This window comes from Rhinopithecus roxellana, chromosome 17 (genome assembly GCF_007565055.1).
Source record: "Rhinopithecus roxellana isolate Shanxi Qingling chromosome 17, ASM756505v1, whole genome shotgun sequence".
Lineage (NCBI taxonomy): Eukaryota > Metazoa > Chordata > Mammalia > Primates > Cercopithecidae > Rhinopithecus > Rhinopithecus roxellana.
The window spans coordinates 8,312,325-8,335,560 of NC_044565.1; positions in this window are offsets into that span (position 1 = coordinate 8,312,325).

Here is a 23,236-nt window from a genome sequence, read left to right on the forward strand (position 1 = left end):
TATGTATCTCTACTTTTCTACTTGCTATTTTGTTCTATTGATTTGTCTTGATTACTATAGCTTTATAATGAGACTCAAGTAGTGTGAGTCTTTCAATTTTGTTATTTTAAAAAATTGTTTTGATTATTTTAGTTTATTTGCCTTTCCATATAAATTTTAGAATCAGCGTATTGAGTTTTACAAAAACTCTTGCTGGAATTTTGATTGACATGGCAATAAAGCTGTAAGTCAATTTAGAGATAATTGGCATCTGAACAATATTGAGTTGGCACGCATGGTGGCTCACACCTGTAATCTCAGCACTTTGGGAGGCTGAGGCAGGTAGACTGCTTGAGCTCAGGAGTTTAAGACCACTGTGGATAACATGGCGAAACCCCAACTCTACAAAAAAATACAAAAATTAGCCTGATGTGTTGGAGGGGAGGGGCACACGCCTGTAGTCCCAGCTACTTGGGAGGCTGAGGTGGGAGGGTGGCTTGAGCCTGGGAGGCAGATGTTGCAGTAAGCCAAGAGTATGCCACTGTATTCAGCCTGGGTGACAGAGCGAGCCCCTGTCTCAAAAACAAACAATACCAAGTCTTCTAATGCATGAACACAGTGTTTATCTCCATTTATTTAGGTCTTTCTGGATTTCTTTCATCAGGGTTTTGTGGTTTTCAGCATGCAGACATTGCATGTATTTTGTTAAAACTTTTTTCTAAGTATTTGATTTTTTGTGTGTTTTATTTATTTATTTATTTATTTATTTATTTATTTATTTATTTTGAGATGAACTCTTGCTTTGTTGCCCAGGCTGGAGTGCAGTGGCGCGACCCTGGCTCACTGCAACCTCCGCCTCCTGGGTTCAAGCGATTCTCCTGCCTCAGCCTCCCTAGTAGCTGGGATTACAGGCTCATGCCACCATGCCTGGCTAATTTTTGTATTTTTAGTAGTTTAGGGTTTTGCCATGTTTGGCCAGGCTGATTTCGATGTCCTGACCCCAGGTGATCTGCCCGCCTTGGCCTCCCAAGTATGTGATGTTTTCTGATGCTATTCTGTTTTTTTTTTTTTTTTTTTTTTTTTTGAGACAGAGTCTCGTTCTGCTGCCCCGGCTGGAATGCAGTGGCGTGATCTTGGCTCACTGCAACCTCTGCCTCCCAGGTTCAAGTGATTCTCCTGCTTCAACCTGCTGAGTGGCTGGGATTACAGGCACATGCCATGACACCCAGCTAATTTTTGTATTTTTTTTAGTAGAGACAGGGTTTCACCATGTTGGCCAGGCTGGTCTTGAACTCCTGATCTCAGGTGATCCACCCACCTCGGCCTCCCAAAGTGCTGGAATTACAGGTGTGAGCCACTGTGCCCGGCCTTAAGTTTCTTTCCTTCCTTCCTTCCTTCCTTCCTTCCTTCCTTCCTTCCTTCCTTCCTTCCTTCCTTCCTTCCTTCCTTCCTTCCTTCTTCCTTCCTTCCTTCCTTCCTTCCTTCCTTCCTTCCTTCCTTCCTTCTTTCTTTCTTTCTTTCTTTTCTTTCTTTTTTTTTTTTTTTGAGACGGAGTCTCACTCTGTCGCCCAGGCTGGAGTGCAGTGGCCGGATCTCAGCTCACTGCAAGCTCCGCCTCCCGGGTTTACGCCATTCTCCTGCCTCAGCCTCCCGAGTAACTGGGACTACAGGCGCCCGCCATCTCGCCCGGCTAATTTTTTGTATTTTTTAGTAGAGACGGGGTTTCACGGTGTTCTCCAGGATGGTCTCGATCTCCTGACCTCGTGATCCGCCCGCCTCGGCCTCCCAAAGTGCTGGGATTACAGGCTTGAGCCACCGCGCCCGGCCTTAGGTTTCTTTAGATAGAAGGTACGATCACTGATGTAGATAAATTGATAGAGTATAGGATGCTTAGTTAAATTTTAATTTTAGATAAAACAATGATTTTTAGTATAAGTATATCCCAAATATTTCATGAGACATAATTTAAAAAATCATATTTTACCTGAAATTCAAATCCAGCTGGGTATCCTGTATTTTATTTATTTATTTTTTTTTTGAGATGGAGTCTCGCCATGTTGCCCAGGCTGGAGTGCAATGGCACGATCTCAGCTCACTGCAACCTCCGCCTCCCGGGTTCAAACAATCCTCCTGCCTCAGCCTCCTGTGTAGCTGGGATTACAGGCACACGCCACCATGCGCAGTTTTTATTTTAGTAGAGATGGGGTTTTTCCATGTTGGCCAGGCTGGTCTCAAACTCCTGACCTCATGATCCACCTACCTCAGCCTCCCAAAATGCTGGGATTACAGGCGAGTGCCACTGTGCCTGGCTGGTATCTTGTATTTTTATGTGAAGTCTAACAATTCTAATTTAAGACTTTTTTCTCTTTTTAGAGACATGATCTCACTCTGTTGCCCAGGCTGGAGTGCAGTGGCATGATCATGGCTCACTGCAGCCTTGAACTCCTGGGCTCAAGTGACCCTCCCGCCTTAGCCTCCCAAGTAGCTGGATCTCCAGGTGTGCTCATGGGTCTGGTTTTGGAACCTGTGTTTTTTTTTTTTTTTTTTTTTTTTTGAGACGGAGTCTCGCGCTGTCGCCCAGGCTGGAGTGCAGTGGCCGGATCTCAGCTCACTGCAAGCTCCGCCTCTCGGGTTTACACCATTCTCCTGCCTCAGCCTCCCAAGTAGCTGGGACTACAGGCGCCCGCCAACTCGCCCGGCTAGTTTTTTGTATTTTTTAGTAGAGACGGGGTTTCGCCGTGTTAGCTAGGTTGGTCTCGATCTCCTGACCTCGCGATCCACCCGTCTCGGCCTCCCAAAGTGCTGGGATTACAGGCTTGAGCCACCGCGCCCGGCCGGAACCTGTGTTTTGTGACACACACTACTCTTCCCTCCATCATCACCATGGTCACACCACTTATAGAAAGTTCTAAGATCATAGCAGCAGGAACACAGGGTGTTTCCTAACTGGTGGAAAGCGGCAGACCTACTGGATGTACTGTCATCTTTTCTTTTTTTAAAAAAACATTTTTAGGTTACCAAAATTACTGAACAAATATACTGGAGTTCGCCTTCCATTTGACATGCTTGACAGCATGAGTCAGTTTCCATTAAACTCAAGCCAATTTGCATTGACATAAATTGGGTACTTTAGGGAGGCAAATGTATTCTCCAGGGCTAGATCTCCATTCCTTTTTTTTTGGTGGGGAGATGGAATCTCACTCTGTCACCCACACTGGAGTGCAGTGGCATAGTCTCAGCTCATGGCAGCCTCCACCTCCTGGGTTCAAGCTATTCTCCTGCCTCAGCCTCCCAAGTAGCGGGGATTACAGGTGGGTGCCACCACACCTGGCTAATTTTTTATTTTTGGTAGAGATGGGGCTTCACCATGTTGACCAGGCTGGTCTTGAACTCCTGACCTCAGATGATCCGCCTGCCTTGGCCTCCCAAAGTGCTGGGATTACAGGCATGAGGCACAGCGCCTGGCCTAGATCCCCATTCTTTAGCAGAACCTATATTACCAAAAAGTGGGAGAAAGAAGGCAGCTACTCAACCAAAGTCTGAATCAAATGAAGACAAAATCTTCTCAAAATTTATACAATTGCAGCAGTAAGAGCATATGTAACTCCAGAAAAGGATCCTGTATTTGCAAATCATTTATTTTGAAACTACTTCTCTTTCTTTGGAGGGGGAGGTGTTAGAAATCTCAAGCAAAAGGAATTCTTTTTTGTTTGTTTGTTTGTTTTTTTACCATTGCTGGTTGTCTCTCCTGGAATGCCCCTTTCTGCCTCTCTCTTGTAAAAGCTCACCCAAATCCTGCCCATTCTTTGAGACTTAGCCTAAATATCCCCCTTTTCCACAGCCTACCTTTTCAGACTTATTATGGAGTTAGAGTTGATCCAGCAAATTGGTCATTTGGTGAATTGATTTTCAGCCCATTGGCCAGCTGGGTGCATGATACTACAACAAATCAACCATGGAAGCCAGATGTCAGTCAAATAAGGAGAAGAAATGATATCCTGGGACCATAAAGGGGAAAACCGTTCTCAAGTGTTGGTTCCCTGGCTGCTGGGTTGGGTGAGAAATCTCACCTACCAAAGCAGGTACTGAGAAAGTGAAGCAGGTATGAGGAAAGAGTACTGCCGATACAGAAGCACTGAAGATTTTCTTTTCAATTTCTTTGTGCTATTAAACATATATGTAAATAATTTCAATAAGCTTTTATAAAACATCGTAGCAGCAGGGAATCATTTAACATCTCCCATGCTAGCAGGTCTCTAACGTAGTCTCAGCCTATTTGGGGCACTAGTCAGTCCTGAATGCAGACTATGCATTGAAAATCTGGGACAATTGGAGAAGGTTTCTGGGGAAGATAGCATTTGAGCTGTGTGGCCTCTAAAGAAGGAAGGGTGGAAGTTTCCAACAGAATGAAGAGCATGGAGGTAAAAAGAGGTAACAGCCAGTGAGAAAAAAGAAATTTTTGTAGGGATGGGAGTGGTAGCTGAGACTGCAAAAGTGGGAGGTTGGGTTAGGAGTTTAGGAAGGCCTAAAAGTTGTAAGGAGCCAGGGTCTTTCTGGTTGGCGGTGGGACTCCGTCAACTCATCCAAGGTCTATGGGAGCCATACAGAGACACAGAGACAATATCTTCCATTGTACAGCAGTTCAATCAGCATCTGATTCATTTTTTTAAAGCCTGTTGAGGTTTCTTGGCCATTTCACCAAGGGAAGGCAGTGATCCGTGCGTAAATCAAGCAGTGTGAGAAGATGGATCATTAAGAGAAGGGGCTCTGTTTATCCACAAACACCTTGACAACTTGCAGTGATGGAAAAGGAGATGCAGGTAAAATGTCAGGTGGAACAGGCAACAGTCACATCACAATGCTTCTCTTAACTCTCTCAACCTGATCTGCTCTTTTCCTTGTGTTTCAGCAACTCTGGAACTGCTCGGTTTTCTGTGTGAATGACACAGATGCAGAGATCATTTCAAAGTATCACTTTGGGCAGATGTTTGGGCGCTACCAAATATAACCCAGGCCGTTTAAAATCCAGGAACAAACCCAGGAAGAGAAATAGGGATATCAGAGTTTCTGATGTGTGCCTCTATGTAGCATCTCTGCCTGTTGTTCAGAACTATGCGCAAGTCCTTATTTTGTCCTCTTGTAACTCAGTATATCTCACAAATAGAATAGACACTCAATGTTCAATAAAACCAGGCTTCTCATGGTGGTTATTTAAATCTATAGCTGATATTAGGATACTCCTCATGGAAATATAAAATGAAAAGACTATGGAAGAAAGAACTGGACAGAAGAGAAGCTTGGATTTTTTTTTTTTTTTTTTTTTTTTTTTTGAGAGTTTCGCTCTTTTTGCCCAGGCTGGAGTGCAATGGTGCGATCTCGGCTCACCACAGCCTCTGCGTCCCAGGTTCAAGCAATCCTCCTGCCTCAGCCTCTCAAGTAGCTGGGACTACAGTCATGTGTCGCCATACCCAGCTAATCATGTATTTTTAGTAGAGACGAGTTTTCTCCATGTTGGTCAGGCTGGTCTCGAACTCCCGACCTCAAGTGATCTGCCCATCTTGGCCTCCCAAAGTGCTGGGATTACAGGCGTGAGCCACCACGCCCAGGTTTTTTTTTTTTTTTTTTTTTTTTTTTTTAGAGAGTCACTTTTGCCCAGGCTGGAGTGCAGTGGCACTATCTTGGCTCACTACCACCTCTGCCTCCCAGGTTCAAGCGATTCTCCTGCCTCAGCCTCCTAAGTAGCTGGGATTATAGGCGTGTGCCACCATGCCAAGCTAATTTTTCTATTTTCAGTAGAGACAGGGTTTCACACTTTGGCTAGGCTGGTCTCAAACCCCTGACCTCAGGTGATCCACTGCCTTAGCCTCTCAAACTGCTGGGATTACAGATGTGAGCCACGGCATCTGGCTGAGGCTCGAATATTTTATATACTTAATTAACATTGATACAGATCATCAATGAAGTGTTTCTTTTAAAATCAAGTTTATACAATAAACTAGTATAAATGAATATATGTATATTGTAGAAATAACGTATATAGTTCCACCAATCTAATACAACTGTTAGCATTTCAGTGATTCCCTTTCAGGCTTTTTTTTTTTTTTTTTTCTACACATTGTTTTGAGATCTTTCTTAAATACGAAGAAAACAAATTCCTGTTAAAAGTATGAAGGAGGCTGTGCGTGGTGGCTCACACCTGTAATCTCAGCACTTTGGAAGGCTGATGGGGGCAGATCACTTGAGGCCAGGAGTTTGAGACCAGCCCGGCCAACACAGTAAGACCCTGTCTTTCTCTCTATATATTTTTTTTAAATAATTTAAAAAAAAAAGTATCAAGGAGCAGTTGGAATCTTGAGAATGACTCTTAAAATGAGTGAAAATCCTCTTGGCCTGATGTATACACCCATAGAAATTCTTTGATATCTGAAATCCTTAGAATAAAATGGATTTCAGCTTTTATTTCCTCAGCTAGCATTTACTGAGCCCTCCTCTGAGGCTTGCAAGTGTTAACTAAGCCCAAGGTAACTTAGCAGTCACCACATGCTCTAGGTCACTGAATGTGAAAATGAGAAAATACATGGAGTCAAGCTTGTAAGAGCTAGAATGCAGGGCGTTCATTAGGCAAAGCTACCAGTTAGCAGAGAATTCGAGTAAGGACAGGGACAATGACCAAGTCTGGAAGATAAATGGAAACCATGGAGAGAAATATTTTTTTTCAGTTTCCAGGGGGAAAAAAATGTATGGCTAATGCTCAAAGACATAACTGGATTACATGTTGTAAGGGCTTTGGGCATGACCAAACACAGCCCCTTCAGGTTGACTCCCTCCAGCTTCTGGCCCATGGGGGTTGGACAGCAGAGGCAGGCCTAACAGGGAGCCAGTTTCCTTCCCAGGAGCCCTGCTTCTCCTGAATAGGGAATAGTGTCCGTTGTCTACTGTTTTACCTCTTGCCACAGCTACCCTGGACATGAATACTATCCCCCTCATTTATTTAGGGCAGCTGTGGTCCAGAGAGGTCCACAAACCTCCGAAAGTCCCTGCAGCTCAGTAAGTATTGAAGCCAGGATTCAAATGTGTCCTCTCTACTCTTGAAAAGAGAAATGCCTCAACTCTCAGTAAACCACTGCGCTAATGGGAGGGCGTGAGAAAATATCAATCACATTATCAGATTCCTCAAAAACCATATCTGCAAATCAAAGGGCATGTTTCCATGTCGTAGTCAGCTAGATAGATCTACAATGAGTATCTAATCACTGGAACCAGTGTCACCTTCAAATCGTAATGACAAGTATTTGATTTATTTTATGGTTGTGCAAGGTGAGAAATAAAAGGCTTGAGTCTTTGAGAACCCATGCTGTTATGGGCTGCTGCTTTAAAAGGGATACTAGAGACATCTCTGTTCATTTCTAGGATTTCTGATTTAGGATAAGAGTACTTTTGACTTAACCAAGCCAACAAGGGTGGGGCAAGGATTCCTTGAATAGTGACTCCTGCTCCCAGTGGCTTATCTCCACTTTGAAATTAATGGGGCCTCAGGGCCTTGCAGTTAGGGGTGACACAAAAATGTACAAAGACAGAATTTCACATTTTAGTGCACAGCCAATGATATAAAGTCATGGAAGAGAAACAAGAGAAAAGATAATAAGGAAGCTTTAAGACTAAAAAAAGTAGTAGAAATTGTCTCCATCAGCCTTTCCTCTCAGCCTTCCAAGTCAGATAAAAGCCCTCTTTTTGTATACATGTAATCTGTACGATCTTTAATTTGTGATGACATTTGAGTAGGGAACTAAGGGGAAAATTGTGAAGGGTTAAACAAAATGCTGTGACTTTTAGTTAATATTGTTATGATTCTTATTTTCAGTAGTGTAGAGGTGTTGCGTTTAAATGCTGTTACCGAAAGATTAAAACTTTACTCCATTAAGAAAAAAAAAATCACAGGGAACTCCAAAAAGCCCACAGTGTACCTCAGAACTCCCACATTTCATGGTGTTTATTACCAGAAGCCTTTCAGAAAGCAATGACTTCGTTCTGAGCTTCTTGAAGTTTTGGGAAGGGCAGCCGAAGAATGCCAAGATAGTTTCATTAAGGAATATAGAGGGTAGATTTTCACTAGAGAGGAAGTGAGACGAGCTGTCTGGGGAAAAGCAAACACTTCACACTTCAAGGTGGACTGAAATTTCTCTCTTGCCCTGCTCCTCTTCTCCCATGACCCCTGAGGTTTGTGATGCACCTTAGCTGAAGTACAGATCAAAGGAGAGAGTGACTTTTGACACAAACTGAAACCGTCCAGTTGTTTAATTATCTCTTTATGTGAAAGGCCAGGTTTTACTTTGCCTGTCTGTCAGTATAGGCAGGTGGTTATTTTCTGGGACAGGTTTATGTTACCTAACAGAGCAAAAGTGAGCCAATGGCAGGACATCTTGTAATTAATTGCCCATTTTGGAATAATTTTTATGCACAAAAACTTTTCTTAGGCATATGGGTTGTAGGCCCAGCACTTTCAATTTAGGATCTGATGCTAACTGTATGCTTAGGTTTTAAAATAAAGTTCTACAATTAAATTGATAAATACCTTGCTTGCTCTAAAAGATTATGTGGCTGTGTTGCAGACATTAATCTAAAAAATTATCTGCTAGGGACAGGCATGGTGGCTCACGCCTGTAATCCCAGCACTTTGGGAGGCCGAGGCGGGTGGATCAAAAGGTCAGGAGATCAAGACCATCCTGGCTAACATGGTGAAACCCCGTCTCTACTAAAAATAAAAAAAAATAAAAAAAATTAGCTCGGTGTGGTGGTGGATGCCTGTAGTCTCAGTTACTTGGGAGGCTGAGGCCAGAGAATAGCGTGAACCTGGGAGGCAGAGCTTGCAGTGAGCTGAGATTGCACCGCTGCGCTCCAACCTAGGGACAGAGCAAGACTCCGTCTTAAAAAAAAAAAAAAAAAATTATCTGCTAGTTCTGCTTGATCATCCTCTTTATCAGGTTTTAATTTTTATTTTTACCTTTTTAGTTTTTAAAAAATGATTCAAGTAGAGATGGGTGTCTCATTATGTTGCCCAGGCTGGTCTCAAACTCCCGGCCTCAAGCAATTCTCCTGCCTTAGCTTCCCAAAGTGCTGGGATTACAGGCATGAGCCACTACACCTGGCCAGATTTAAGTTTTAAGGACATGAAGAGTTGTGGCAAATTCAGCCCTGTTCCCGGGTGATGTAAATGTTTCCATTTGCAGTGGGGACACTCTACAAATACTGATGTGAAGCCAAATTCAGGCCAAAGCCAGGAAGGCAACATCGTAGCTGAAAAAGTGTGGGTTTTTAAGCCAGACAAGTCATGGGCCACTTCCCAGCTGTGTGACCTTGGATAAGGTAGTTAAATTCTTTGATCCTCAGTTTCCTCATATGTAAAATTTGTGTTCTGATACATTGCAGGATTGTTGTGAGGATTATTGGTCATATACATGGAGCGGGAAGTGCATGAGCACTTTTTAAGTGGCCTTGTAACAATGGCAAATTCTCGGGACTATACTCTATCGTCGTTCATCACTGAGCACCCTAATTTGAAATGCAAGTCCGGCAAATTTTTGGGATCATAAGAGTTGTGACTTCTGGTCAAATTTTGACCCATCAATTAGATATTATGCTGTAAGTAAAGAGTGTGTGAAGCATTTTTAAATCCAAAATCTCCTGCAAAGAGTAACCAGAAGAGATAACCATATTGTCAACAATTTGTATTTTTCTTAGGTGAACTGCTTTTATAGCAAGGGTGTAACCTATCCCAACTGCTCCTTTAAGTGGACCTGTTTTTATGCCTCTAATACTATATGGATGCTGAGCATATTCTGTAGGAAATCTACAAATCAGTTCAAGGGCAAGTTTAGGCTTGAAAATTAAAGGTCTGTGCATTAGCTGAGGCATCAGTTTAGTGAAATGATGAAGCTAAAATTTTGTGTTTTATAAAACTTAAGGATTTGTTGTGGTGACATTAGTTTGAAACACAGAATATAAAAAAGGAAAATCTATTCTTATGATAAATATATGTGGTGATGACAGTACATGAGAGAATATATCATATTTGTGTCTATAGAAGTAGAAAGAGAGAAGGAGGGCACTCCTGCTCCAGGAGTTATACAATGCAAATTGAAGGAAAAACATTTGCTTCGCAAAGAATCTCACCAATTGTAAATCCATAGAACTTCTTATCACTGGGGTCAATGGATGGGCCTCAGGGACTCTGGGAACTCCTTGAAGGTACAGGTGTGATTTTTTTTCTTTTAATGTAAATATCCGCATTTCTGGAAAAACTCCATGACTTTCATAAGATTTTTGTTTTTTTAAGTATGGGGGTAGGCAGCAACTTTTGCTTTAAATATTTACCTTAAACATTTCAAGTGGGTTTGTGTTACCTGTTAATGAAAATCGCTAAAAATTGACTGTTAGTAGCCCTTGTATTATAGTTCATCAATGAGCACTGTGATTTTATTCATTGATTTATTTATTTAGAGACAGAGTTTTGCTTTTGTTGCTCAGGCTGGAGTACGGTGATGCCATCTCAGCTCACTGCAACCTCCGCCTCCCAGGTTCAAGCGATTCTCCTGCCTCAGCCTCGTAAGTTGCTGGAATTACATGGGCGCGCCACCACACCCAGCTAATGTTTTGTATTTTTAGTACAGACAGGGTTTCATCATATTGGCCAGGCTGGTCTCAAACTCCTGACCTCAGGTGATCCACCTACCTTGGCCTCCCAAAGTGCAGGGATTACAGATGTGAGCCACCACACCCGGCTGAGCGCTGTGATTTTAAATGCAAGTCCAGTGAATTTGGGAATCAGAAGAGTTGTGCCTTCTGGTCAAGTTTCAACCCACCGTTTGGATATAATGCTGTAAGTGAAGAGAGAAATAAGATAGTAACAGATTATATTGTTGCTGATGAGGCATAAGATGACATATGTGAAAAAATAAGAAAAGAATAAAAAGATGATATATGCAGAACAAACACTCTTTCTTCAGGTAATGGTGCAGTACAGAGGTTAAGTGCATGGCATTGAGCCTAGAGGGCCCGAGTTGAAGTCCTGCCTCTGTTACTGTTGTGTGGTTTTAGACACGAACTCACCCTTGTTAGGATGATAAGAGCTGGTTCTCATGTGAGAATACTGTGAGAATGGAATGGGACAGTGCATGTGGATTCTTAGAACAGCTTCTGGCTCAGAGGAAATGCTCACAGATGTCTGCTGTGGTCCTTGTAAGCCAGGAGAAGGGAAGAACCTGCTACAGGAAGTCTCCAAAAGAAACAGTGGGGCATTTTCCTTTTAGTACCTCCTGTGAGCTTCGGGGCCTGTTGAGCTGGACATTATCAGTTGTTTCTAGGTAGAACAAATAAAACTCATTAAGTATGGTCACCACCATCAACAGGCTTGGAAATGTGCCTCCCATTTGGTTTTGTTGCAGTACCTCCCACGGATTCTGACCAATTAGGGCAGAGCATTACCCTGGACCAGCACAAAAGTGGCTACTGACACCAGCTGTCAGAACCTAGTAACTGAACTGAATTCACTGAAGATGTTGGAGGTCACAAAGCAGAGTGGCTAAGTCAGCTGGGTTAGATGCTCAGCACAGCAGTTCACTAGCTGTGTAACTTAGGGCAAGTCACTTAACTCTCTGAGCATCTGCAGGATGGGGTTGATAATAAGAACCCCCTCTTTGCCCTCTCATGAGGATGAAAGGAGTTAATTCGTGTACCATGTTTTGCAGTGTCTGGCACCTAGTGTTAAATGATAGATGCTAAGTAGCATGAGTTAATAAGCTCTAACTGCCCTGTGCTGAGTTTTGTATATGAATAGCTCTTGTAAAGTAATTCTGAGGTAGGTGCGGGTATATCTGTCTTTTACCAAAGAGGAATCTGGGGCACAAAGACTTTGAGAAAGTTACCCAAGATCAGGCAGCTAGAGAGGGTCAGATTCATCTCTAGGGGTCCCCACTGTACCCACTGCATCCAGGGGCAGGTCCTTATTAGATCAGAAGAGTCCTATGTGCCCGCCACTGGCCTTGGGGGTCCCAAGTCTCTCTATATTCAAGTTGGAGGGAAGAGGAGGGAGTGAATCTCTTGGCTCCAGAAACTGTCCCTGGATCACTCAGATCTCATATATGCAAAATGGACACAAGACAGAGATATCTTAGGGTTTTCTAACACTTTCTGTGTGTGGGCACCTAGAAATATGTGCATAAGATATTTGTGCACATATGTCGTAATTAATAGGTGCAATAACAGAAGATTTAGTGTTTTGGCATCTAGTTACTGGGGGCCCTTGTATTATGAGGTTCAAGCCTGTGCACCAAGAGGCATCAATGTAGGGGACCCTGCATGCTGCAGTGTAACCCTGATGAAGGATTATAAACACAGAAGCGCATCCTGGAGGCGAACATGTTGGAGGAGCATGCAGAGGAATGATGCTTTCAACACTGTGCTAGGGAGAAGGCCAAAGCACTCCCTCAGGAAAACATCCACCTGCAGCATTCCGATGAGATGGTATGGTTTGCCTAAGGCACTGTTTAGGGGAAGTTTCAAAGGACTAGCCTGGGAATTGAAGAACTCCTCATCCTTTTTTTTTTTCAAGATAGAATCTCGCTGTGTCGCCCAGGCTGGAGTGCAGTGGCGTGATCTCGGCTCACTGCAAGCTCCGCCTCCCAGGTTCAAGCAGTTCTCCTGCCTCAGCCTCCCGAGTAGCTGGAGCTACATACAGGTGCATGCCACCACGCCTGGGTAATTTTTTATATTTTTAGTAGACACAGGGTTTCACCATGTTAGCCAGGATGGTCTCGATCTCCTGACCTCATGACTCCCCACCCTTCTTGCAGCCCCCTGTGGACTCGCTGATCTATTGAATAATGCTCAAAAGGTATTGTTCTGGAAATATGTGTAGAAATAAATTCGACATTCAAGACTTCACAAGTAACAATGGAGGAAAGGAAATAACAAGGCACAAGGACATCCTGCAGCAAGCCCTGAAACGCTGACCATCTTCTTCAAATGTTTACAACGTTGAAGTGTATGTGATGTTGTCATGGTTGTCACTGCTTCAGCCTCAAGAAGGGAATGGCCCACAGGACATGAAGAATTGGCAGTATTTGGAAACCTGACACTGGTATTGGATGGAAATTTAGAGCTCTTTGGATTGAAACATTCACTTGGAAGTCTTATGGCATCTCAAACTGAACATGGCCCATGAACAAACTAGGAAGAAAATCAAGGATGCAATTACTCTAAAAATCAGGGCAGTGGTTACCTCTATGGGATACCTTTGATCAGGAGGAACAATGAGGGTGAGTGATTTGCAGGGTTTTATTTCTTCACCTGGGTAGTGGTTAGATGCATGCAATGCATTAGAGTAATTCATTAAACTTGGCCTGGCATGTGCAGTGGCTCATAGCTGTAATCCCAGCACTTTGGGAGGCCAAGGTGGGAGGACCACTTGAGCCTAGGAGTTCGAGACCAGCCTGGGTGACATAGGGAGACCCCATCTGGACAAAAAATAAATAAATATGTTGTATTTGTACCTACATTATTTCCATTGCTCTGTTGGCTTCTGTATTTGCATATTTTAATACTTGCTTCTTTCTGTGAACTTTGTCACAATAAGCAACAATAAAAAGGTCTATTCATCCACATAAGCCTGGTCCTTTGCCATTCTTCGCCATTTCAGTAATTGGCACCACCATTCCCCCCAAGTGATTAAGGTCTAAAACCTGGGCCTCCCTTCTCCTTCCTTTCCCTAACCCTGCCTCTGGTGACATGGGTCCCTCCATTCATCACTTGTTTCCAAAACTCTCCCCTCCCTCTGGGCCTCCCTGTCTCCCCTGCTGCCACTCTGTCATCCTCTAAACTCCCTACATTCACCCTTCCTCCCCACACAGACAGTAAACTTTTATAAAAATGTTTTATTTGAAAATGATTATAGATTTACAGGAAGTTGCAAGAATAGAAGAGAGAGGTCTCACAGATCCTTCATCCAGCTTCCCCCAATGTCACTGTTTTACATAACTATATTATACTATCAGTACCAGGAAATGGACATGGGTACAATCCATGGAGCTTATTCAGATTTCAGTTGTACCTGCACTCATTTTTGTGTACTCTGTGTGTGTATCAGTCTGTGTAATTTTATCCTAAGTGTTGATTCATGTAACTACCACCACAATCAAGATACAGAATTGTTCTATCACCAGATACCTCCCTTGTGCTACCCTTTATAGTCATACCCAGTCTACTTCCCCTTCCCCCATCCCTAACCCCAGGCAACCACTAATCTCAATAATTTTGTCATTTTGAGAGTGTTGTATAAATGGAATCATGCACATGCAACACTTTGAAGTTGGCTTTTTTTTCTCAGCATAATGCCCTAGAGATCCATCCAAGTGGTCATATGTGTCAGTAAGTGTTTCTTTTTATTGCTCTGTAATATTCTGTAGTATGAATATAGGATAATCTTTTTAAAGCAGATTGGTCCCAGCTACTTGGGAGGCTGAGGGAGGAGAATTGCTTGAACCCGGGAGATGGAAGTTGCATTGAGCTGAGATGGTACTACTGCACTCCAGCCTGTGTGAAAGAGTAAGACTCTGTTAAAAAAAAAAAAAAAAAAAAAAAAAAAAAAAAAAAAAAAAGCAGACAACAGCAGATTGGAAGCTGTCACTTCCAGGTTCAAATGGGGCTTTCCCATGGCATTAAGAACAAAACATATGCTCCTCACCTAGTGGGCCTCCCTATCTTCTCTCTCTCTCTCTTTTTTTTTTTTTTTTTTTTTTTTGAGATGGAGTCTCACTCTGTTGCCCAAGCTGGAGTGCAGTGGCACAATCTCAGCTCACTGCAACCTCTGCCTCCTGGGTTCAAGCAATTCTCCTGCCTCAGCCTCCTGAGTAGCTGGGATTATAGTCATGTACCACCACACCCAGCTAATTTTTATATTTTTAGTAGAGACGGTGTTTCGCCACGTTGGCCAGACTGGTCTCGAACTCCTGACCTCAAGTGATCTGCCCGCCTTGGCCTCCCAAAATGCTGGAATTACAGGCGTGAGCCACCATGCCCAACCCCTGTCTTCTCTTGATACCTGTCCCCGCCCCCATACACACGGGCCTCTGTAATTCCTAAAACCCAACCCAGCACAGTTTTTCTGTGCTGCTCACCAGGATGACTACCCCCACCTCTCCTTGTCTTCCAGTCCCTGCTGAAATGTCACCTCCTCAGAGAGGACTTTTCTGCACTTTCCTATACAAATGCTGACACCCACCCCATTTTTTCTGCTTATTTTCTCCCTTGCACTAATTGTACTTTGTCAGAATTTATTTTCTTGTCTGCTTGTTTAGTGTCTGACACTGACCCCTAGTACAGTGACCAGTGTGTAACAGACACTGAGAAAGGACTAAGTTGAATAAAGGAGTTGGTTTGTCTCTGAAAGAGGATGCTGATGTAACATCCACCTGTGTAACATCCACCCCTCTGGGTAATCAAGCATCGGAATCTAAGCTATTACAGGCATGGATTAATAATGTACTTGTGTATGCCTGGCCTTTTTCCAGAAAGGGATTCAAGGTGGTTTGCAAAACTGCAGATGATGCAACCAGATAAAAAATAATGAGTGAAAATAAGAATGGGAAAAGATGAAGCAAGCCCACACCCAGAAGAAAATAAGAGTAGGGAAAGATGAAGATGGCGCACGGCCTGCAGGTGGGATGCAGGGCTGGCAGGACCCCTGGTTGCCTGCTCTTTAGCAGCCAGCAACCTAGTGCCTGTGGCTGGACAAGCAAAGGAAGACACAAGCAAGGTGGCTTCAGGTCGTGGTAAAGAAAATATGAAGAAAATAAAAGTTAAACGTGGTCCATGAAATTAAAAGCAAGCCTTTTTATTATTTTTATTTTTATTTTTTATTTTTTTTCTGAAGAGGCAGTTATTCCTGATTCTGGGAATTGAAAGAAAGATTCACCATGAGCCTTAATTGTTTTTTTCATCACGACCTGAGTGGTGGTGTGATCCTAGCTCACTGCAGCCTCAGACTCCTGGGCTCAAGTGATTCTCCCGCTTCAGTCTCCCAAAGTGCTGGAATTATAGGTATAAGGCAGTGCCCCTGGCCAAGTCTTTTTTTGTTTTTTTTTTTTGAGACGGAGTCTCGCTCTGTTGCCCAGGCTGGAGTGCAGTGGCACAATCTCAACTCACAATCTCAGCAACTTCTTTTTTTTTTTGAGACGGAGTCTCGCTCTGTCGCCCAGGCTGGAGTGCAGTGGCTGGATCTCAGCTCACTGCAAGCTCCGCCTCCCGGGTTCACGCCATTCTCCTGCCTCAGCCTCCCGAGTAACTGGGACTACAGGCGCCCACCACCTCGCCTGGCTAGTTTTTTTGTATTTTTTAGTAGAGACGGGGTTTCACCGTGTTAGCCAGGATGGTCTTGATCTCCTGACCTCGTGATCGGCCCGTCTCGGCCTCCCAAAGTGCTGGGATTACAGGCTTGAGCCACCGCACCCGGCCAATCTCAGCAACTTCTACCTCCTGTGTTCAAGAGATTCTCCTGCCTCAGCCTCCTGAGTAGCTGGGATTACAGGCATACACCACCAAGCCTGGCTAATTTTTTTGTATTTTTAGTAGAGACAGGGTTTCACCATGTTGGCCAGGCTGGTCTTAAACTCCTGACCTCAGATGACCCACCCGCCTCAGCCTCCCAAAGTGCTGGGATTACAGGCATGAGCCACCGCGCCCGGCCCCCTGGTCAAGTCTTAATATTTTTATTTTTCTGTTAATTTTTTCGGAAGATCTATTGTGGTTGGACCCTCAGGAAATCATGAAGAAGAAAATGACAAGGCACCCTGCCCTCTGGAAATTTATGGGGAAAACAAATCTTGGCTACTGATGATCGCTCCACCCCCCAACCCCCCACTCCTCCTCATATCCGTAGGCCCTGTTGCTTTCACCTGTTTCTCGTCCTCTGATTAAATTAACTGCCTAGAGTAATACCAGGTTAGTAGCAAGCTGGGTCAAGAGAGTGAGTGTCTGGATGGTAGATCCACTTTCTTCCTATAACATCCACCCCTCTGGGTAACCAAGTGTTGGAATCTAGGCTGTTACAGACACTACCATAGGCCCCTAGTGGACCAGCAAACTTTGTTTATCAGTTGAATCCACTTGAAATGAATATACAAGGCAGTCTCCAATGAGGGAGGTGATTCAGCAAAGTGTAGCTTGTCTGCTAGGAGAGGTATGAGAGGGAAGACCCTGGTCTCTGATTCTGGCCCTCCGACTCCAGCCAGACTACTGTATTCTGCACCATGCCACCCCAACCCATCACCCTCCCAAACACTTATTCTGAGTTTTGAGTCCCTCCTCTGGTTCCCCTAGCATCCTGGGCTCAGCCCCATTCTCCTGCATTGCAAGTGCCTCTTGGAGATGACTCTTTGTTTATTTTTTTGGGATGGAGTCTCGCTCTGTTGCCGAGGCTGGAGTGCAATGGCATGATCTCAGCTCACTACAGGCTCCGCCTCCCGGGTTCAAGCGATTCTCCTGCTTCAGCCTCCTGAGTAACTGGGATTACAGGTGCCCACAACCATGCCTGGCTAATTTTTGTATTTTTAGTAGACATGGGGTTTCACCATGTTGGCCAGGCTGGTCTCGAACTCCTGGCCTCAAGTGATCCACCTGCCTCAGTTTCCCAAAGTGCTGGGATTACAGGCATGAGCCACCGCGCCCAGCCAGAGATGACTCTTTTATGTCATGGCTTCACTAGGTGCATTCTGGAAGCACCAGCAACAGAGTCATCCGGGTGCTTCAGCAGTGGCTGCCAGGTGGTGAGTGTCTCATGGTGTTGCTCACGGCAGGTGAGGAATGTGTTTTTGGTAAGGACCCTGACCTAAAGAGATGTGGTTAAATAGGGTCCTCTCCAAATTCATATCCAGTTGGAATCTCATGTCGTGAGCTTATTCGGAAATAGGGTCTTTGCAGATATAATTAAGGTAAGAATTGAGATGATATCATACCGGATTAGAGTGGGATATAAATCCAGTGAGTGTCCTTATAAGAGATGGAAAAGGGCCAGCTGTGGTGGCTCACGCCTGTAATCCCAGCACTTTGGGAAGCCAAGGCAGGAGGACTACTTGAGCCCAGGAGTTTGAGACCAGCCTGGGCAACATGGTGAAACCCCATCTCTACAAAAAATACAACAACAAAAAATTAGTCAGGCATGGGGTGCATGCCTGCAGTCCCAAGCTACTCAGGAGGTGGGAAGATTGCTTGAGCCCAAGGGGTGAAGGCTGTAGTGAGCCATGATCGTGCCACTGTACTCCAGCCTGGATAACAAAGCAAGACCCTGTCTTGGAAAAAATAAATGTATTGAAAAAATAGGAGAGAGACGGAAAAGAGCACACAGAGACTCACAGAGAAGACAGCTGTGAGAAGACTGAAGTAGGCAGAGACTGAAATCATGCTGCCACAAGCCAAAGAACATCTGAGGACACCAGAAGCTGAAAGGGGCAAGGAAGAGACAAGGCAGGCTCCCCAAGAGCCTTCAGAGGGAGCATGCCTTTGCTGATACATAGATTTTGGTCTTCTAGCCTCTCGAATTGTAAGTGAATACATTTTCTGTTATTTTAAGCCACTAAGTTAGTGGTAATTTGTTCTGGCAGCAACGGCTTCCCACTCCTGGGGGAAATGAATGCAAGGGACATGCCCTTCTAGAGGGTTTAACTGCTCAGGCCATCACCACCATGCACAGACAGCTGGTTATGATGGCAGAAGAAATAAATTTGATAGAGAGCCCCAAGATGGTGTGCCCAGTCTAGGTGAGGGACAGAGTATTACAGAATACATGCTCTCATCCATTAATCATTAAAGAAGGCAGACTCACTTTGCAAAGCTTATTGGAGGAAAGTGAAACTTTCAATGGGAATCAGATGGTCAAGACTCATTACTAGAAGTGAACTTCTATTTGGAAGAATGTAGCCTAAGATGGAGCAACTCAGGGCTTGAAACAAGCCAGGCACATTTTAACACAGGAGAGGTAGAGTGGGATGCAGGACAGAGACCAGGCAAGGAGTGGACCAGCTTTGAGACTTCTCCCTCACCCCCTGACTAAGGCTGTTACCAGCTGCTCTGTAAGAGAGTGGATATCCCTGGGTGGGTTGAAATTGATTGATTGATCGATTGATTGACAGGGTCTCACTCTGTTGCCCAGGCTGGAGTGCAGTAATGGGATCATAGCTCACTGCAACCTTGAACTCCTGGGCTCAAGTGATCCTCCTACCTCTGCCTCCTGAGTAGCTAGGACTACAAATACGTGCCACACACCCGGATAATTTTTGTATTTTTTGTAGAGATGGAGTCTCGCTATGTTGCCCAGGCTGGTCTTGAACTCTTGGCCTCATATGATTCTCCCAATATGGCCTCCCAAAGCTCTGAGATTATGGGTGTGAGCCACCATGTCGGCCCAAAATATGTTTATTGAGCACCCACTTTGTGTGCCAGACTCAGAACTAGCATGGAATATTGAAGGGCCAAATGCAGTTCTTACCCTCACAGAGCTGGTAATATTGTATCAGGAATATTTTGGTTGCAAGTAACAGAAAACTCAATAAAAACTGACTTAAACAATAAAAGGAACATATTATCCCCAGTAATTCACAAGGCATTTGTGCCTTCCAGCACCATTCAGCCAGGCTCCTACTTGGTTTCTTTGTGATTCTCTTGGGCCTTCTCTCTTCTGTGTGTCAGTTCCAGCCTAGGGTTGACTTCTTTTTTGTTCATGGTTTCAGGTTGGTTACCAGCAGTATCTGCAGCTGTTGCTTTACACTGGGGAGGTGGGAGGGGGCATTCTCCTGCAATCATACATCCATGTGATTGAATCCACAGATCCAAGCCCATCCCTGACTCAATCATAAGGCAAAGGAAATAAGATATCCTGATTGGTTTAGACCAGTGTTAGTCTAAGTGTGGCCTCCCGGCCAGCAGTTATCAGCATCCCCTGGGAATTTGCTAGAAGTGCAAATCCTTGGGATCAGAAATGGAATCAGCAACTTGTGCTCAGCAAGCCCTCCAGGTGATTCTAACGCACGCTGTAGTTTACTCTTGAACTAATCAGATCCCATCTGTGGAGCTGGTGGGGAAGGTTATTCTACCCAAATGTAATGGTGGAAGGATGGAATAGATATTGGGAAGGCAATCATAGCCCCTATCCTTAGTGATTAAGGCAAATATCATAATTTATTGCATTTTTTGTTGAATTCTTAATAGGTGCTAATCAATTTACATGCATGTTCTCATTTAATTCTTACCACAAACCTGTGAGGTAGGTACTGTTATTGTCTACAACAATTGAGAAAACTGAGGCCCAGTGTAGTTAAGTAACTTATTTAAGGCTTTGTCGCTAAGTGTCAAGGCTGGAAGTTGAACTCCCGCGAACTGACCCCAGAGGCTGTGTACTAATAAACAGCCAGCCACCAGGCATGTGATAAGCCCATGACTGACAGAGGAAGTCCAGGTGCCCTGGGAGTACCACAAAGGCACCTAGCATGCTCTAGTGGGCATCAAGGAGAGCTTCTTGGAAGAAGTGACAAGATGGTGAGGAGTTTGCTAGCCAGATGAAGAGGAGGAGGAAGAGTGTCTAAAGGCCTAGAGCCAAGAGATGGTTTAGAATGTCTGAGGGTGTGACTTGAATGTAATGCTGTTAGTGGGAGTAAAGAGGCATGACTGAGAGGTGAGCAGGGACCAGAACGAGAAGGACCATGAGGACTAAGTGAAGAGGTTCAACTTTATCCTTAGGGCAGCAGGGCACATCTAGGGTTCTGACTGGCATGAATACACTGGACTGGCCTTTAGAGAGATGACCCTGTTGTCAGGGTGGAAAATTGAGCCGAGGTAAAAAAAGCTAATTGGAAGCCCATTTGCAGGGGTCCATCTCACTAGAAATGATGGTGCCTGGGCAAAAGGCAGAGATATTGAGCATGGATACATACATCCTCTCTCTCTCTCTATGTGTGTGTGTGTGTGTGTACACATACATATAGAGTTGGGTTTTGGCTGAGGTGAGGGATATGGATGCCTACAATTTATTGAGCTGTACCAGGTGCTTTGTACGTACTATTTCTAATTCATTCAACTACTCTGCAAGGTTGGCATTTTTTTTTTTTTTTTTTTTTGAGATGGAGTCTCGCTCTGTCACCCAAGCTGGAGTGCAGTGGCGCGATCTCCACTCACTGCAAGCTCCGCCTCCCAGGTTCACGCCATTCTCCTGCCTCAGCCTCCCCTGCAGCTGGGACTACAGGCGCCTGCCACCGCGCCCGGCTAATTTTTGTATTTTTGGTAGAGACGGGGTTTCACCGTGTTAGCCAGGATGGTCTCAATCTCCTGACTTCATGATCCGCCCGTCTCGGCTTCCCAAAGTGCTGAGACTACAGGTGTGAGCCCCTGCACCCGGCTCAAGGTTGGCATTTTTATCTGCATTTTCTGAAAGGGGATGAGGATCTATGTTACCTGCCTGGGAATCACACTAACAAATTATAAAACACTGAGTTTAGGCTGGGCGCAGTGGCTCACGCCTATAATCCCAGCATTTTGGGAGGCTGAGGTGGTTGGATCACTTGAGGTCAGGAGTTTGAGACCATACTGGCTATCACGGTGAAACCCCATCTGTACTAAAAATATGAAACAATTAGCCGGGCGTGGTGGCGGGCGCCTGTAGTCCCAGCTACTCCGGAGGCTGAGTCAGGAGAATGGCGTGAACCTGGAGGCAGAGCATGCAGTGAGCCCATTGCGCCACTGCACTCCAGCCTGGGCGACAGAGTGAGACTCCGTCTCAAAAAAATAAAAATAAAAAACAAAAACTAGCCAGGCATGGTGGCGTGTGTCTGTAATCCCAGCTACTTGGGAGGCTGAGGCAGGAGAATCGCTTGAACCTAGAAAGTGGAGGTTGCAGTGAGCTAAGATTGTGCCACTGCACTCCAGCCTGGGTGACAGAGTGGGACTCTGTCTCAAAAACAAACAAACAAAGAACACTAAGTTTAAACCTAAGTCTGGGCTGGGTGCGGTGGCTCACGCCTGTAATCCCAGCACTTTGGGAGGCCGAGGCGGGCGGATCACAAGGTCAGGAGATCGAGACCACGGTGAAACCCCGTCTCTACCAAAAAAAATACAAAAAACTAGCCGGGCGCAGTGGTGGGCGCCTGTAGTCCCAGCTACTCGGGAGGCTGAGGCAGGAGAATGGCGTGAACCCGGGAGGTGGAGCTTGCAGTGAGCCAAGATCGCGCCACTGCACTCCAGCCAGGGGGACAGAGCTAGACTTCGTCTCAAAAAAAAAAAATAAAATAAAAAAAATAAACCTAAGTCTGTGTTTTCTGCATAGAGTCATCATTAGGAATGGCTGTGGATCAGGGTTTTGTGCATTATTTCTAATTCTTCATGAAGTTATATTTATGTAATTGTATATCCTACACATACATTATATGAATAGATAAACCTGTCCTTTGTTCTCTAATAAATTCCCAATGCTGGGTATGTAGCAGGTGCTCAATAAATATTGGAAGAAAGGAAAGAAGGGGCCTGGCGCAGGGGCTCAAGCCTATAATCCCAGCACTTTGGGAGGCCGAGGCGGGGGGATCACCTGAGGTCAGGAGTTCAAGACCAACCTGGCCAACATGGCGAAACCCCGTCTCTACAAAAATACAAAAATTAGCTGGGCATGATGGTGTATGCCTATAATCTCAGCTACTCGGGAGGCTGAGGTGGGAGAATTGCTTGAACCCAGGAGGTGGAGGTTGCAGTGAGCTGAGATCATGCCATTGCACTCCAGCCTGGGTAACAGACTGAGACTACATCTGAAAAAAAAAAAAAAAAAGAAAAGAAAGGAAGAAAATGATTAAAAAAAAAAGCTGTTACACATAGGTGGTTAAATGGTTTTAACCAATGACACAGTTACACTCAAGATTTTGCTGGCAAGAGTAGGGAAAAACAAAATTTTATCACTAAATACTACATATTACAAATGAATACAAATAGGAAATATCTGAGAGCTGAAGATAAACATATATATACATATATACATATTTGAGTTATTTAATAAATATTTAATAATAAAGTAATTGGTAAATGGCTTGTATCTATGTAATTTGTCTTGAAGTTTTCTTATTTCTTTTCTAAATGTTATTATTGTTGTGTTTGGGGTCGCCTTAGGTCTAATATTGCTGGAATATACACGGAGGAGCCCAGTGAAAATAAACCTTCATTTATTTCTAATTGTTTT